General features: G+C 45.9%; 1 protein-coding gene across 5 annotated transcripts in view; it reads right to left on the bottom strand.

The window, feature by feature from the left end:
- Window positions 1-17,564, bottom strand: part of grik4 (glutamate receptor, ionotropic, kainate 4) — a 281,752-nt gene that overhangs the window by 204,709 nt on the left and 59,479 nt on the right. For all 5 annotated transcript variants that reach the window (XM_053872391.1, XM_053872394.1, XM_053872395.1 and 2 more), the window contains one exon: window positions 16,629-16,776. The gene's annotated coding sequence lies outside the window, so the exon portion shown is untranslated. The remainder of the gene's footprint in view (window positions 1-16,628; window positions 16,777-17,564) is intronic.

The following is a 17,564-nucleotide window of genomic DNA, read 5'->3' as shown; positions in this document are numbered from 1 at the left end:
TGGGCCTCACCAGTCACGTTCCACGGCATCAAGAGCTGCACGTTAGAAGACATGATTGAGTGAAGAGTTCTGTCCACACAGACGAGGCGTCGCCTTCTGGACAGTGAGTGTCATCTCAACCTCTCCAGCCAGGTGGAAGTCTCCCGAGTCACCGGAGAATCTTGGGGGCATGAGAAAAGATTGCCCTCATCTATCTAATGCCTCCGTCTTTAGGTAATCGTTTCCACAGAGGAACACAGCGTCGACGTGGAGCCACTCAGGGCCACCATCACACAACTGCCTGCACCGTATGTTTACAAGCAACCGACCTCTCACAAACGTTTCCCTTTATTTGTCCGCTTAAAAACCACTTTGGTTTAGAGAACTGCCCGTACAAATAGTCCAGCGCAGGATATTCCTTCATCGGCATGTTTTTCTCTTCACTCTGTCCTTGAATCTGCTTTTTCTTGCACATTGTTTCAAAGCTCTTTTGTATGGCTTTTCGCACTTTACAATAATGTTTCTTTTTCATTTTATTGTGATACGTTGTGTACAGCGCATCTTACGAACATAATTTCCCTTGGGATTAATAAAGTTTTCTGATTCTGATCCTGATTGATTCAGACTTAGTGATGAGTAGGCCTGCGCGATAAATTGTAAAAAAAAAAAAAAAAATTAATTTTCAATTGATTTCGATTCGCATTTAATTTACAAACCGACTGGAGAGTTTTACGCTCCCAAGCCGCGCTGCGAGCCACGACTTTCTGAGTCCCCACCATGCTCCTGGCTTCACCTTCAGCCACTGACGTAGCGCCATGTAGTCACGTGTCTCACTCGTGACGTGAACGTGGTCGTGACTGGATCGCTCGGCGACACAATAGAAACTGAAGGAATATGGAAGATACACCGGGAACTAGTTACGAGAATCATCCCACCAGTCAGTCTCAAAACAAGCTCAAAGCAATCCGTTGTGTGGCTGCGTTTTGGATTGAAACTGGATGATGAAGCGTCAGTCGCAAGTGATTTGCAAGACGTGTTTTTGACTCGTTGCAGCACCACAAGGTAACACCACAAATCAGGGATGCAGAAGGTCTCATCACTTTGAGAACAAATTCCCTGTCAGTGCATGTGATCGGTGGTGATGGGCACTCTGGCTGATCCCCGTGGTTTATGTGTGCAATAACCTTCATATTTCATGTGGGAAAAAAATGGGGCAGGGAATCGTGATATCAATTCTTCGCTAAAAAATGTGATTCATATTTTCCCCTGAATCGTGCGGTGATGAGTCAGGGTGTCGCACTGACGGTCGGAATTCACCCGTCGCTGCCAAACACCTCAGAACCAGTCCAACGGTAGAGCCGATAAAACAGCAGCCGGTGATCCACTGCAGCTTTTGGCCTGAGCCAGCAGGAGCCTGAGCACGCCTCAAAATGGGTTGATACATGGAAAGATTTGCCCAAAAGCCAGCTTCTTCATATTGTCCCCATCAACGTCTTTGGCATGATCCACTTTAACGTGGTGTTTTTGAGCTTTTTCACCAAAATATTTTGGGTCACCTGGGGACCTTTTCCATCCTTCACCAAACAATCACTAACCACACCACCTTCCATCTGCTGAAACGGTGCCGGGGGAGGCGTCAGCCAAATCAGAGCTTCACTCCAGGAAGTGCAACATGGGCTGGTTTTCCAAGTGTCTTTCCTCCACTCCAACTATATATGGTGATTCACGAGGGCCATGAAAAAGGCAGCATTGAAATGCATAGATGTCAATATCAGCATTTATTAACGGACTTTTTTCGTTTGGCCCAGGAGCGAACCATCACGCCACACGGCCCCATAATGAAGATCTGAAGAAGAAGGAGTGTGTCGGGGAACAAATCACTTGAATTAAACAGCTCCTTTTATTACACTACACAAAAAAAAGAATGGTGCAAATTCACTCGTAAATCCTGCCACTACTTGCCGTTCGTAATGCCTCAAATAACACACTTGGGAAACAGCTGATTAAAAAGGGTCTTGTGAAAGATTGATCTTTCATGGATTTACCTGCGCTGCCTTCCTGGACCTCATCCAGCCTGTGGCTCGCAGGCAAACACTGTCTCTGCCCCCCCCCTCAGCTCTGGCAGGTGCAAATATTAAAACAATTTGGGACAATAAAGAGGTGTATCTGTGATCAGAAAAGGCCACAGCGATCAGATGAAATCCCGCGTAGGCTCCTGTGTGGCGCTCCTCTGCTCTCACGTGCACGAGGAGATAAGTGAAACAGCAGCTGCTGGCATGTTCCCTGGACATTTTAATTAGCTTGTCTTTAATTCCGCCTGGACCCTTTTCAACTCTGATCAGGCGGCGGGAGCGCCGATAAGGAGCCGTCAGTCACATTCAAAGACTGGGGTTATTCACCGCAGATGATGCGCTGCCAGTGCGAGATGCTCTCCGCCGCGCCGTGGTGGGAGCCCGGCACATGACTCAGCCTCCACAGAGAGCAGGAGAAACGTGGACGGCCGGCGGAGCCAACTCGCCCTTCCTCTGTTTGCATTGTTGCGCACGGTTTGAATGCAAATGTAGCGCATTAACATGCGCGGAGAGATAGCGGGATGCAAAATTAATGAGCGTCAGTATCGCTATCTGGGACGACACTCGTGAACTGCAGAGTTAAATGAATGCATGTTTTAAAAAACAAAAAAAATCAATTACAGTTTGAATTTCCACACTGGCAAAGGCTTTTGAAGGAAAACTTCGATAAATTGTGCTGCGTTTGAGCGACTTACTGGCAGCATTGCATCTAACAAAACATGAAAATCACATCAGTGTAGTGTGTATGATTTTTGGATGGAATAATTCTGACGGACTTCAGACATGTGTTCAGTTCATCATGTGACCCTGTAAGTTGTAAGTCACAAGTAAGTTACATCAACGGAAACATGCCAAGAACGGTTCCTACAGACGCTGAATCGACTCCCTTTTTGCCGCAATTCCTTCTCTACGCAGAGCGAACTGGACTCCATAAACGCCTGTGGAATCCATCTGGGAGAGAGACAGCTGACTGGGCTCAAGTGAAGCCTTCGAATGCACTGAATAGAGTTGTCATGTGACATCATCCAGCAACACACCGGACAGATTCTACAGGCCGGGTGCATTGACAAGGTACAACTTTGTGGATTTAACTGCCTCATGTGAAGTTGAATTTAACCATGAAAGCAAGGGCTGCAACGACGAGCCGACGGAGTCGACTAAGAAATGACTCACAGAGGAGTTCACTAGTCATGACATCCATGTTCTCTCTAGTCACACTCCGCAGTAAGAGGAGAAAAGGCTGAAGCCAACTGACCATCGCGACCTCCAGCATGGGACACATCAAAGGACACACACCTCTTACACTGCATTGTGAGAAATTCAGTTCAACCAATAAGTTAGAAAACAACATTTAACACCATACAGGTGTTTACAACCATTGACATACATTTTTATTTACATTTAATTCCATTTACAATGCTACAAACAGACATGTTGGACTCCTACATAAATGTCATCTGCCGACTGGTCGACAAATATTAAAATAGTGGTTGGTTGCAGCCAAAGAATCCAAGCAACTAGACTCGTGCATGAGCTTTAAAACCTGTGTGAAGGTCATTTTTTAGACTCACACATTAGAATATACATTGTAAACAAGAGCATATGACAAAGAGGAGAGTGCAGGAGGATCCAGGTGAGCCGAGTTCAAAGGTCACCCCTCCATCTTTCCACATATTAGACTGCTGAACAGTGTGGCGTGTTAATTATCCAGGCATCAAAGCAACAGCTGCTTCAGGCTTTAATTATGAAAGTGAGCGTGAAACACTTCTGGCTGTGCGATTACGCATCACATCAAACAGGCCAGTAGTGAGAGGCGGTGATCTTTGCACTGTGGCCAGTCAGGACCAGGACCCCGGCTTCATTCTTTGAACTGACTTTTCATGCAGGTATTTATTCATCAAACACTTTATGAGATGTTTTCCATTTAATCATCGGGTTAAATGCTTTTCCATCGTTTCTTTCATCCGCTCTTCACTTTTGAATATGTCATTAAAAGTGCACACCAAAATGATGACATTGAACCGGTGAAGAGGTCCACAGCTTAGGAAGAGAAAACAGGAGCCACTTCTGTTTTAGATGCAACAACAAACATTTCTAGTATAAAGTCATTCAACCGCTTCATGTTTTCAAAGTGTTGAGTGTGACCTTTAGAATCAAAGGAAATGAAACTATTATCTTTATAGACAGTAATATACAAGTGTTAACCACGAGAAAAGCAGTGTTTTGAAAGCTTTCGTGCTCTGAAGCTATGGTTTCAGGACCAACTCAGCTAATCGTTTTAGGGTTGTGTTTGTTATTTTTCAGCTGAGCTACTTAGAAGCCAAACTTCTCAGTTGTTTGAGCGAGATGCCGAGAGAGAAGTGGCCAAGCCCTGTGTTCTCTCTGCTGGCAGACTTATAGAAGCTGGCAGAGAAAGGAAGAAAAAAGCAGGGAGGGTGTCAGAGACATCGAAGCCTAAAGTGGCGCGCGAGCAGCTACAACAAGACAAATAAAGCTGCTTCAACTGCTTCTTAAACACTGTTTAACCACTGAGGTGCTTTGAGATATCGTGTCACAATAAACGTTGTTTATCAAATGATAATATCATCCTTTCATTAAGCAGAAGATGAAAATATTTTCCAAAAACTCAGAGGCGGTGAATAAGCAAATGAAGTCAGTCGTTGTGTTTACTCAGTGCGTTTCTTTTATAGACCTGACAGAGGCATCAACAAGAGCAAGCCCTTCGCTGCAGTGCAGCCAGCGAGCGTGTGAATAAAACACTGTCAAAGAAAAGTGCTCCTAATGAGACAAGACGCGCTGGTAGACGCTCCCTGAACGCCTCCTCCAGCAGCAGACAGCAGTTGCCATGCATTAAATATATCAGCAGGCAGATACTTCATGTGTGAGATAGTAATATCCAGGTATTGACTCCTGGGTTAGCGTTCATTAACGGACTCCACGCCTCCCTTTCCTCGGCCACTCAGTCAATAATGAAAAGATTTCTCCCAAAGAGAATGACTTTGTTAAATCCCAAAAAAAAGCCCTCATTAAATCTGTTCCTGAAGATAAAATGCACTCCTGGTCGGTCTTCTCTTGTGGGGGAGCAGGAGTTCCCCGTGGAACACTGCAAGTGCAAAAAGAAATGTAAAGCCCGTGCCTGAAGAACAGATAAAACCCTTTCAGCGCTTTCATCTGGTGCGGACTCACGCATTACTGCAGGCAAATAGTAGCATTAGCCAGCAGACAGAATGGGTGAAATGTAGCAGAAGGATTATGAGCAAGTTATAGCACAGATAACTACACTGTTGTCAGGACGTTAGTCATGATCCAGAACCTCTTCTGCCACGTTATCACCGGATCCCCCAAGCAAAGTCGGGTCATTTATATGCTGGCCCACTCACGGCAGACACTTTCTTTATGTGTGACTGGTGGCCTGTCCAATTTGTAAATGGGATCAGGGAACCTCCACAAAGGATGTGACAATGCCATCCTTCACCAGACACGGCCGTTTCGCCCTCGTGCGGTCCACCCGACCCGGCTGTTCTTTCACTCCACTTATTCCACACCAATCCTTTCAAGCATCTCCAACACCTCTTTTGTCAAGTGCCTGAAATATTGCAGCACCTCCTGGCACTTTCTCAGGAGTCTCGCCACAGGCCCGTGTTTCCACTGGTACCTTAGAAGAGACGCATCACAATACAAACCAAAAATGAGCAGGGAGACTGTCCACCTGGTGCTTTGGCCTGTTGACAGCACGTTGGAGGGACAGGAGTCACACCGTGTTTTAGAACTGCCACGCTCCTCTGCAGAGCAGAGCCACGCTCTGCTCTGCACGGAGCAGAGCAGAGCTGCACACCTCTAATTTCACTTTGCCCCAATCTGATGAGGATTATGTAAACGAAAGCAGGACAATGTTCATTTCCACCACTGTTTTCACTTGGATCCTCAACTATTCCGGATGGAACGGCAGTGTGATGTCTGAAGTGAACATCTCTTTGGGCTTGTTGTGTGGGAGCCAACCGCAACTGCAAAAATGAGCAGGTCATTTGGAGCCGATATATCGAGGAAACGATATTGTGAAGAGAACAACGGAGAGAAACACACCAAGTCATTTGACACGTGATGAGAGAAATGCGCCTGAGGACGAGGGTAAAAAAGAAGACGGCTCCAAAACAGCTTTCAACGTGGCAGACTCAGCCAGAGCACGACGCACAGATTCCCCGCCATAGAGAGCGCACGTGTTGCGCCGTCTGAACTGCTTCTACTGAAGCCGGCAATAAGGCGAAGGCAGGTGTTATAGGAACGTGATTGACCTGGATTCATCGCAGGTGAACATACTTTACTGTTCAAGTGACTTTTCACATCAATCTTCACTCGCCCGACACTCAATTACATGGCCATTTGCATTACAGAGCAATCCTCACGTCGCTGCTATTTAAACCGCCGCTGTTACGGCGGAGGGTTTGTCACTGGCAGCTGCCGCCGAACAGCTGCGGACTGAAAAGAACGACGGCTCCTTCCAACCTAATGATGGTTCATTACGCATGAGGTCCATGGCTATTCATAACAGTGGCTTTTTCACCTGTAGTTTGAGCTGCTTCAGTTGTCGAGACAGCAGGGATCACATGCCTGGTGGCGCTATCTGAAGAAACAATGTCAGTCAGCTCCGATATGAAGCGCTGCGTTGAACATTTGGGAAGCACATTCTGTCATCAATCATTTGTCATTGGCTAATATGTTGGTGTGTGACGCTCCACTACCTGATTCACAGGCTAATACAGTCTAAGCCCCCTTTATAAGCTGCACTTCACCTTGTAGAATTTGCCTCTTAACTCTTTTAAAGCCCCTCAGATCCCTTGTACACTTCCTCCCCATCTATATTCGATGTGCTGCCTAGCCAAGGCTTACAGTGTATGTGTGTGAATCATGTATTATCTCTTGTACTCAGCTCCTGCTCACATGTCTCATCCTTCACTCTAATTTCATTTTCCAGCAGAGCTGTCAGGACGGCAAAGGAATCGGCCCACTGCGTGGTAGGAGGAGAGAGGACCGGCTTTAACAGAGCCATTTGGGTACCAGTGGCAATTTCACTTTCAGGCAAATACATATTGGGTCACCTGGATGTCAGACAGGAGCACAGAGGGAGCAGTCGGATCGACAGGGTAAAGACAATGTTATTATTAGACTTGTGAAAACCATGCCATTCATGCCATGTCCATAAGACAGAAAGGAGGTGTGCAGTGACTACACCTCTATTTCAACCTCGGTTTATCTGCTTTTTTTCAATAGGACTTTGATCCGCCAGCGAAGTCGCCGTTCAAGGCTTCACCTTCCGCAGCACCGCGTGCAACACCTCACAAAAGAAAGGCGGAGGTTAGGGTTGAGGGTTATCGATCTGAATAATCACTTGTGGTAGTCACATACAGCATACTGGTTACTCCTCTAACCACTGAGATTCTCCAACCCTGGCAACAAATGGCAACAAAATTCAAATTTGGCTTTGTTGACAATGACGTCAGGCCTCCTTGTTGCATGTTGATGCACAGGTCTGGAGGCAGCTACGGCTCCTGTGTGATGTTCCAAGCAGAAAGACCGAGACCAAAGCCGGAGCTCTGACCACCGATGCCACTTGGTATATATAGAAGTCCGGAGGGTCACGACAGAAGCAGAACCTCCGACCTTCTACTGCGTCACTATGGGATGCAAAAGTCCATTCGAAAATTGTTTCTATTTTATGGATGGGAGTGCGAATTTTTCTGCACAGTCAGTGCTCCCTCACCATCAGTCAATTGAGGAAAACTGGAAAGGATGTGCAAACCCCTGCAGAGAACTGGAACCCTCAACCCTAGCACCTCAAATGACCATGTGTTTCAGCCACTGTGCCGGCCTGGAGGCATCATCAGCTAAGCACATAGCTACAGAAGGTGCCAAGGCATAGATACCAAGTGAGAACTGACTTCAGAGTCAACATTGCACAGAGAAGTCCAGGTGAAAAAAGTGGACATTTGAGAATGTGTTAGTTTTGACCCCCAGTTTTTGGTACTCAGAGGGCGAAAAGGCGAGGATTATTATTTATTGTCTTTGTGTCATGAAACATAAAACATGTAAGACTTTCTTCCGAATTATTTCTTCCGAATCATAGGAAGACGCCGATATTCGAATGATAAGAAAATCTAAATGACCCCAAAATACTGAGCACAGACTGACTGAAGCAAAACTGGAGGAGCCTCTTCTTTCACTTCACATGCGTGGTTGTCTTCGCGCTGCAGCCATTTCTCTCAGTCGACGGGAAAAAGTGGAGTGTGCTGAATTTTGTCTCTTCGAGGGGAGTAAACACCTCTGCTCCGTATTGCAGGTAAGATTTGTTGTGGATTATACCTTTTATCTAGTCTGCAGCCGGCGAGAGCCGCTGCTCTATCGTGTATATTCTGTCCCTTGAGTAAAGTCACTTCTTTTTCATACAAATGCCTCTTCAAACAGTGGCTTCACAAAGGCCAACACACGCTGAAGTGACCCCAGGCTTTAATCATGCACTTGCTGTGAAATGAAGCGCAACACGGCGCCGGTAAATAAAGCGGAGTTACACATTCCTTCCGTTTTTAATTAAGAAGCTATAATTGAATGTCAGCACGCAGGTGCCGCATGATAATACTCTTTTTCTTCCCATGTTGGGCAGTAATAAGACGAGAGCAAGCGGCGTTATTAGTTCACCTACGATTCCGCCTCAAGCGCTTTACAAATCACCTAGCATCTCACTAGCTCCGTTATTCAGGGGAGCAGGTAATGAGCTAGTCATGCGATGCTAATAAGCATGTGACACAACGCCAAAGCAATGCTGTCATGTGCTCTCCGGCTGTTTGTGTGTGGAGTTGGGTTGACAGAGGCGACGACTCTCGCATCCACAAAACTCTTCCCTTCCACCGTATTCAAGAGAATCGCTTGGACTCACCTTCATTAGTATGTAAAACTGGCTACATGTTTGAGTGCCTTTGAGCCAAACAACACGTTGCTTCCCATCACCGACGCATTTCCAAAATTGTACCTTCCTAATTCATCTTTTTTCAAAGCCGAACACAAACAACTTGGAGGTACTGTAATGTCCGGAATATAAGACGCTACCTTTTTTCTCGTGGTCTGAGCCCAGCGGCTTATACAACAGCGCTACTAATATATGGATTTTTACAGGCTGTAATCCGATTAAATTAGAGGCGATGGATTCCATGAAATCAGAGGCTTTTTATCGACCCTTAAAACCCTCAAAATGTGCTGTTTTCGCCCCCGTATCCACAGCTCTGGATGTCCTGGAGGTCTGGAATCGAGAAGCAGCCGCTGAGACCAGCAGTGGTGTCGGAACCGTTTTCAAAACTAGTTTTGAAAAGTGTTTTTAAGCCGGTGCACCGCTGACCTGTCCACAGCGCAGACAGCACCACTGAACCTGTGGCTTATAGACCGCCTCGGCTCATGGATGAACAACATCTGTTTTCCTTCTTAAATTTAGTGTGTGCAGCTAATATTCCGCTGCGCTTTATATTCCAATAATTACAGTGTATTCAGTCCAAAAATAAGGTTAGAAAATATGACATTTACAACACAGGTATCCAGCACTGGACCTTTCTGGGTGAAGTTTGCACATTCTCCCTGTAACTGGTGGGTTTACTCCGGTTTCCTCCCTCTGCCCAAAGACATGCTCACGAGGTTAACTGGACACTCTAGGTGTGCATGTGTGTGAATGGTGCGTGTGATCTGTGATGCACTGGAAACTTGTCCAGGGTGTATTCCTGCCTCTCGCCCCCTGACGCTGGGATAGGATCCAGGACTCTCTGCACCCCTGACCAGGACTGGTTCACTCACGATGTATCTATGTATGTATTCAGTACACAAGCTAGCCAAACCTAACGTGATGAAAAGGTGAGGAGCAAAAGTGAATTGACAGTCTGAGTTGTACATGGGTGAATGAGGTGAGGAGCAATTATAAATACAACCCATCCTCGCGACCATGGCGTCACATACTGACTAAGTGGACTTTTGCGTCCTATACTGACGACAAAGGCAGCCTTCAACATAAAGTGTAACGCAGAGGTGTTTCAATGGACTAAAAGAAGGTTTTGCTTCCATCAAGGCGGAGCAGCGTGTATCATGTGTTGACACTGAAGCAGACTGGATGTCAGCTGCTATTTATAACCCCTTACGGGACTCTCCTCCTGCCGCAACTATCAGTACTGTAACTATGCATGGCCGTTCAATGGGCTTTAAATAGCAATGTGACAGGTTGTTAAACATAGAATGAATGGAGCGCCATCCCATCCAATGACTGACCCTAACCCATACCTACATTTTTTTTCACGTCTCGTCTGCCAGTGCGTCAACATGCAGCGCTGAAGTCTGCCTTTTTTCATCAGTACAGGATGCAAAAGGCAACTTTCCCAACATGCAACGACAGGTTGCATAAATAACAAGGCATATACATATTACTGCACTGCTAACACAGAAGAGTGTCAGCAGCATTGTAACATCCAAATCTCTCCATTGTGGGAATGATGAAGTCAATCTAAGAACAAGGTCTTGTATAGATATGGCATCGCTGTAGAGATGTATGTGCCAGCAAAGTCACAGGGTGGAAAGCGGAGTTGGATGAGGATGGAAACAAGTTGCATTTTCCCTTGTCTTGTCTTCCAAAAAGTAATTTCTCAGCACGCGAGATCGTTCAGCAGGAGTTCAATCCAACATTTGGCTGGCTTAGTTTAGGCATTTCATGTGAGTCGCTTGGCTTTGCGTGCACTTAAGCTGCCTGAGCTCATACATGTCTCCGCCAGGGTGTCGACAAACATCAGCCGGCCTTATCTCCAGCCATCACAAGCCACGGAGGGAAGAGGGGGCTAAACCAGCTGCAACACGAGCAGACACAGTCTTTCAACAAACACATTGAAGAAGTTGTGCAAAACGACGCGCTCAAACAAACACGTGTCTCTAAATACCACGGCGTAGCTTCAGAAGAGTCAATTCTCCTGACAGTGACCAAGACAACAGCCATGCGTTTAACCAGGAAGACAACAGATACATTTGACGAGCTGCACAGCAGTGAGTCCAAGACTTTAAGCACTGACGGCAGTGAGTGGTGCAGCTGACACATACTGGGACGCAGTAATACACCATCTGTCCCAATATTGAAGTCTTGCCGCTCATGCTAGATTGCACACCAGGGCAATGAAATTGAAACCGTCGCTATTTCAGCCAAAGTCAGTTAAGAGTCCGATTTTGTCAGCGGCAGATTTCACGGGGCACCGGAGCCTCAGAGAAAGTCAGTGTTCCTACAGCACACTGCGTGTTGCTGCGCTGAGCCATATTGAGGCGCCTGTGGGGGAACGTGGCGGCACAGAAATATGAGCAGCGAGGCACATCTCAAAAGAACACCAGATTGGCATCTGTTACCAAGGCTGGGCAAAAATGGAAACGCGATGAATTGAACCTTCAACATTGAATCGGGTCGATACATGATGATCTCAATCTTAACTCGTTTAATTCTCTCAATATGTGTAAGTGTTTCAGTGGATTATTTATTCTCTTTATAAATTCAACTTGACTGACTTGAAGGCCTCGGGGTAAAATGCACGGCCGACCACTGCTGGGGTCTATTGGGCCGCTGGTAGCAGAACACGCTAATGTGCTAGCACAGGGCTGGCCAACCAGTCAGAGAGTCAGAGCCCCATGGTTTTACTGTGTCGCTGAACAGAGCCACATGCTACAAACATGTCAGGCTGTGAGGCTTCACCTGAGCAGCTGGTCATGTGACTTAGCAGCAGTACAGCGGTTAAAGCACACACATTTTAAAGTTCAGCCATTTTCTCATTGGAAATATCAAGCGGCATAGATAGAAATGTGTATTTGACTCCTCTATGTTTGGACGTGGCTCCTGCCACCAATAACGTGGCCCCGGTCTGTGTGTGTGAGCTCTCCTCTTCACTCCACTGAATTCAACGGACCTCACCTCCATCAACAGTGAATCACAGGTGAAACACGTGCCAGACCTTTAGTTGAGGGAAGGACAGAGTCAAACGTGGGACTGAGTCCTGTCAGTGGTGTTGATGGTGGATCTGATGACGCTCCAAGTCTGAGGACCCACACTCACATCGGCACTGAACGTGTAAGGTTTATTGTTTATGTTTCAAAGATAAACGCAAGTCAAAGTCTTTTGACATTTCGCTGGAATAGCTCTTACTCTTTCCTCTTATTTCGTGTATAAACCATCATCTCAACAGCAACTTGACCAAAGTCACAGCCAGTCTGGCGGCTCAGTTGCTGAAGAGCCGCGTGAAACTGGGGAAAGAGCCGTGGGTTGGCCAGGCCAGGTACATGGGTTCAGCAACGAGTCTCTGACAGACATTTGACTGAAGTCGATTGTGGTTTGAAAATAAAGCCTGAAATATTAAGCTCGTGGTTTGAATGGCTGCTCAGAAGAGCATGTTGCTGAACTCATCCATAATTCCTTCGAGAGACGTAATCATGGCTGTGAAGTTTGGAGCTCTAAATGTTGTTTCAGTTGCAGCTAATAAAAAGCCGTACAGTACGTGCACATGCCATCTGACATACGAATATGTAACACAACTGAAAGCATTTCTATCATTTATTGAGAACGGCTCAAAGGTGTTAGCTTTCGCTGGACGTATATTGACAACATAAAGGTGTCATGTTTTCAAACGCTATTGAACCCAGGAACAATGTTTTTCTGGTATAAATAACTGAAACAGAATCGGGCCCCAATAAGGAAATTATTTACGACGTAAAGCCCAGATTTGTGGATCTAGGCTACCGTGTCCCTCCCAAATCCTGTTTCATCCCATAAAAACACAATGACTTGATTGTTGATGGCTTGAGAAAATCCAGCTGCTGTCTGTGTTCGCCAATAAGCCTCCGGTGATGCTTCCTGTTTTTTTGTCAGCGGGACAAACAAGGTAGCTGTTGCAGGTAAGCCTCGGAAAAACAACACGTCTTGTCCTCTACAAAGCAAAAAAGGCGCACGCATCCAAAATAATATTTGCTACGCCTGCAGTCTGGAGCCGTCTGCTTAAAATACTGACGCTGGGAAGGTCGAGCCAATGGTGTCCCTGAGAGGACACCAGCGGGAGAAACTGCTTATATATACCAGGCTGGCAAAATAAACAGGTTTATGAAAGGTTAATGTTCAGGTCAGCAAAACACCTGCATCAACTTTAAAGTTCAATTATACAAAACAGCCCACAGTGACTAAACTCGTCCTCACCTGCGTTACTCTGCACCGGGTCGCAGTTTCCATCGTGAGCAGGCTTTCAGCTAGGGGCCTGTCGGAACATGAAAAAATGGCCGCCCAGTTGTTCTCAGCAGGACGCCCTGTCCGATCATTAGTGCCTGGATCATGCCTGACTCGTGTCAGGGTCATCACACTGGTTACGATGAATAGAGTGTTTCTGAACTGTAATTTCGCCAAATACGATAGAAATTTGCCGTTTTTTTTTAACAGTTTCGCAGTCGTAGCTCGGCCGCCATATTTGTTTACCGGTGTAATCTCGTTGTTATCCACATCTGGCGAGTCGCCACACTGAGATTGGTGGGATGTCTGACGCTGATGGCAGGAGGAAACCACAGATAAGTTCCACTCGTGTCACTCATCCTGCCGTCTCACTGAATTTGACGGACTTCGCACCATCCACAATGGATCACAGGTGAAACACATGGCAGACCTTTAGTTTAGGGAAGGACAAATCAAACGTGGAACTAAGTCCACCGTGTTGATGGTAGATCTGATGTCGCTCCAAGCGACTCACGTTGCCATTGAACGTGTGGCGAGGTTTATTGTTTATGTTTCAAAGTTAAACACGAGTCAAAGTCTGACAATCTTTTGACATTTCGCTGGAATAGCTCTTACTCTTTCCTCTTATTTCCTGTATAAACCATCATCTCAACAGCAACTTGACCAAAGTCACAGCCAGTTTGGCGGCTCATATGGTGAAGAGCCGCATGACGCTGGGGAAAGAGCGGCATGTTGGCCAGGCCTGCCCTCCACTGAGTGCCAACCAAGTAGTTAAGTGCCACTCGGAATATTCGGCTCAACCTCGTCATCTGGCCTCACTGCTAAAGTTTATCTGTCCTTGTTTGTGGTGTTACTCTAATGTCACACGATGCTCAAGCTTCTTTCTTCATCACAGGCTTCCTGCATCTGTTGCTGGAACATTACAACACCACCCAAAGGCCTGGCGTGTGTACTGCACCATGTCACTTTGGCCCCAGAGGGAGCTGCAGTGTTGTTTCCAAAATTCTCCTGCTGTGAGTTTTCCTGTTTCAAACAGCACTCAAAGATATACGCCTGCTATCTTTCACAAAAAGACATCAAAGTCGTGACCACCAAATGACTGTCAGCCGTGAACCACTCAGAAGGAAACCTGGACGCCCACAGGAATTTCCCTGACAACAACCGTTCATTTCTGAAGGAGGGGTTTGCTGAGGACACAAACCATGGGAATACAGACACTGAATTCTTTATGGATCTATTTAACATGGATTGACAAAAACCTCAAAAAAATAATCCCGTTTCATGCAAAGAATGGTGAATAATATTTCCATAAGCAGCTTTTGTTGCTCTGGAAAAAAAAAAAAGTGACGGTGATAAAGCAGTTGGGTTCTGGAAAACGAATATTGCTGATGCGGGAAGGAGAGGTGACGTTTTAACAGCTAACTGTTTTGTTTTTGCCTCAGATGTTTCAAGAACGCCTAATAATAACCTACCCTGAGTAGCTGGGACAGGATCCAGCCCCCTTGTGATCCCACAGCGCGACTGCACGTTGGAAAATACATGAATGAATATGCATTAAAAGGATCTTTTATTAACGGAATATGCTAAGCCTGTGCTTCACGTTGAACCCAGATGACCCCATCGCTCCAGTGACTGGATGGGAGTTAACACCCGAAACATCCATTTGTTTCCTACGTAATGCTGCATCTTTTTTTATCAAATTTGAAGAGAATTTGAGCAAAGTAAAGACTTGACATTCATCGAGATGGTGAGTCCAAGCATCAGTCCCATATGAGAGTATAAGAGCATGAGATTTCCCCTCGCTCACCATGATGCAGGTAAATAAGGCTGGATCATCTTTAGACAACTGACATGCACTGCATTGATTTATGCTTATTTGAAGCATGAACTGACACATGTTGCTGCTTGTTACTATAGGAAAAGAGATCCAAGGATGTAGAGGCAGGTTTCTTTTCAACATTGAGAATAAGAGCATTAGCGGGTCATGTGGGCATGAGAGATTTGAATTCAGGTATTCAGACGGTTCAACTGAATTCAATTATCTTTTGAGAAGCAACTCTTTCCCTCAATCAGAGTCAGTGGTTTCTGACACTGAGAGGAGCTCTGAACTCTCATTTAACTTGGCTCTCCCACCACGCTGCGCCACACGTGTTCCACCCAGTTTTGTGTTCGCGTGACCCTTTTTAAGGTCAGCATTTTGAACTCGAGGGGCATTTACTTCTTTTTTTTTTCCTAAAAGGAAAGATGTTTTTTTTACTCCTCTGACAGCAGGCAAACCAGCCCTTTGATGGTGTAGCAGGGAAAGATATTTCCCTGAGCTCTCTCCGAATGATCAAAGATATATCACTGCTATCAACACATTTACGTTAAAAAAACAAGTTATTTAAATGAACAGTCGCAGTCATGAACAAAGCCGTCGAGTTAAAGTCATAAAAAAGGTTACATTTAAATTAAGCTAAACCTCTATTTACTTCTCTGCAGTGCATCTGAAGTGTTTCAGGAACTTTCATTTAAAAGTGCACCAATAAATCGGAAGGCTAATGATGATCGGTTTTGTTTTCCTTTTTCAGCCGTGTTTGAAAAGGAGGTTCAGTTCCGCCCCTGCTGGAAGCAGGTTTGTCATGTTCCGTGCACCTTTTTAAGCTATTGTTTAACTAAATTTAACTAAAATGTTCAGGTTTATTGTTTTTATGATCCAAATGTTTGTTGAAATATTACGCATTACGTCATTTGAGTTTTGTGACCTTCAGTTTCCGGGGAGAAACCAGCAAAACCCAGTTTGAAAAAAACAGTTTAAGCTCGGTGTTAACCCCAGACTGTTTTGCTTTGAGCCCCAATAAATGTGTGCCCATTGAACCCGACGGCAACACCACGGCGTATCCAGCGCCTGGTTGTGGTTGTGTCAAACACTAAACGCAAGTCTCATCACGTCCGCAGCAACACCACATGTCCGATGCTTCCATACACAAAGCTAAAACCATACAGTTCTAAACATGACTCCAATCGATATGGAGTCTGCTCAAGGGCATCAGAGCAACAACTTTCCACGGCTTCCCTGGTTTGGATTGACTCGCCCCTCAACAACCGGGAGAAAACAAAAAGAATTAGCAAGGTCATAAAACAGGGAGCTTTATGAACATGGCAGGCATTAGTGCACACGCCTGCAGCATTCGCACAGATGGCACAAAGCTCTCAGCCCAAACACATTGTCAATCACTTCTCTGCCTCTCTGGCTGACGACTTGCATTATTTTTAGGGGCCGTGTTTAGACCGAGCAGGTGAGCGGCTGCTCGCCGCAGATCATCTGCGCCTACCTTTGATCTCCTGAGGTGCGGGCCTTTAATCCATCTTGCAGCGCAGGGCTTTCTGATCCGGCTGGTTGTGGTAGCCACTTAGCGTCTCCTCATCCCACATGCACTTTGGCACGGTGTTGCCAGCTCCGCTCCCTCAAGAACAGCGACTCTGTATGGACAAGAGAGGGGGAGAAACTGGAATCAAAACCTACAAGACAAGGAGACCTGTTGCTGATAATCTGCACCAGGGGTCGGGGACCGATGGCTCGGGAGCTAGATGTGGCTCTTTCGACGGAGGAGTCTGGCTCTGACCTCACAGATCAAAATACTGTCGGAAGTAACTGCAGTTTCCCTCACGTCCTTCCTTTATCCATCCTCCTCGGCATTTAAAAAAACTAGCACGTGAGGTGCCGTCAGCCTCAACATTTGGATTTTCACCAGTTCAGTAACAGTCAAAACTTTGCCATGTGCCTCCTTGTTTCTCTATCGCTCGGTGTTTTCTCTTTTTTTTTGGAGCCGGAGGTGTTTCCACCACAGTCTTGGCGGTGTTTATCTCTTAGGTGGTTACATTTTCCCCAAGACTCCTTGTGCGGCTAGCTGAGCCACCAAGTCAGAGCTACAGCAGCACTTGTTCCGCACAAACCTTCTTGCTGAAAACCATGTGATCAAATGCATGGCCACTATATACCTTGAAATTCAAATGTGGAACGTGTACAAAACGTGTACAACACAAGCACAACGTTTCTCAGTCCTGCACAAGCAGCTTCACTTCCTGCAAAATCAAGAAGCTTAAAAGTGATGAAAAAAGCTACCGGACAACTGAGTGAGCAGTTTGAAATCATCACAAAAGCCTGGAGCGACGGATGAAGATCTTCAACACTAAATACTAAAACATTGTTGAAGTGACAATAATACTCGGCAAACAGCTTATATTGACCAGCAGATGCCAACAGATGG

The sequence above is a fragment of the Synchiropus splendidus genome, chromosome 8 (assembly GCF_027744825.2).
Source record: "Synchiropus splendidus isolate RoL2022-P1 chromosome 8, RoL_Sspl_1.0, whole genome shotgun sequence".
Taxonomy (NCBI): Eukaryota; Metazoa; Chordata; class Actinopteri; order Syngnathiformes; family Callionymidae; genus Synchiropus; species Synchiropus splendidus.
This window is presented reverse-complemented; position numbering and strand designations above follow the sequence as displayed.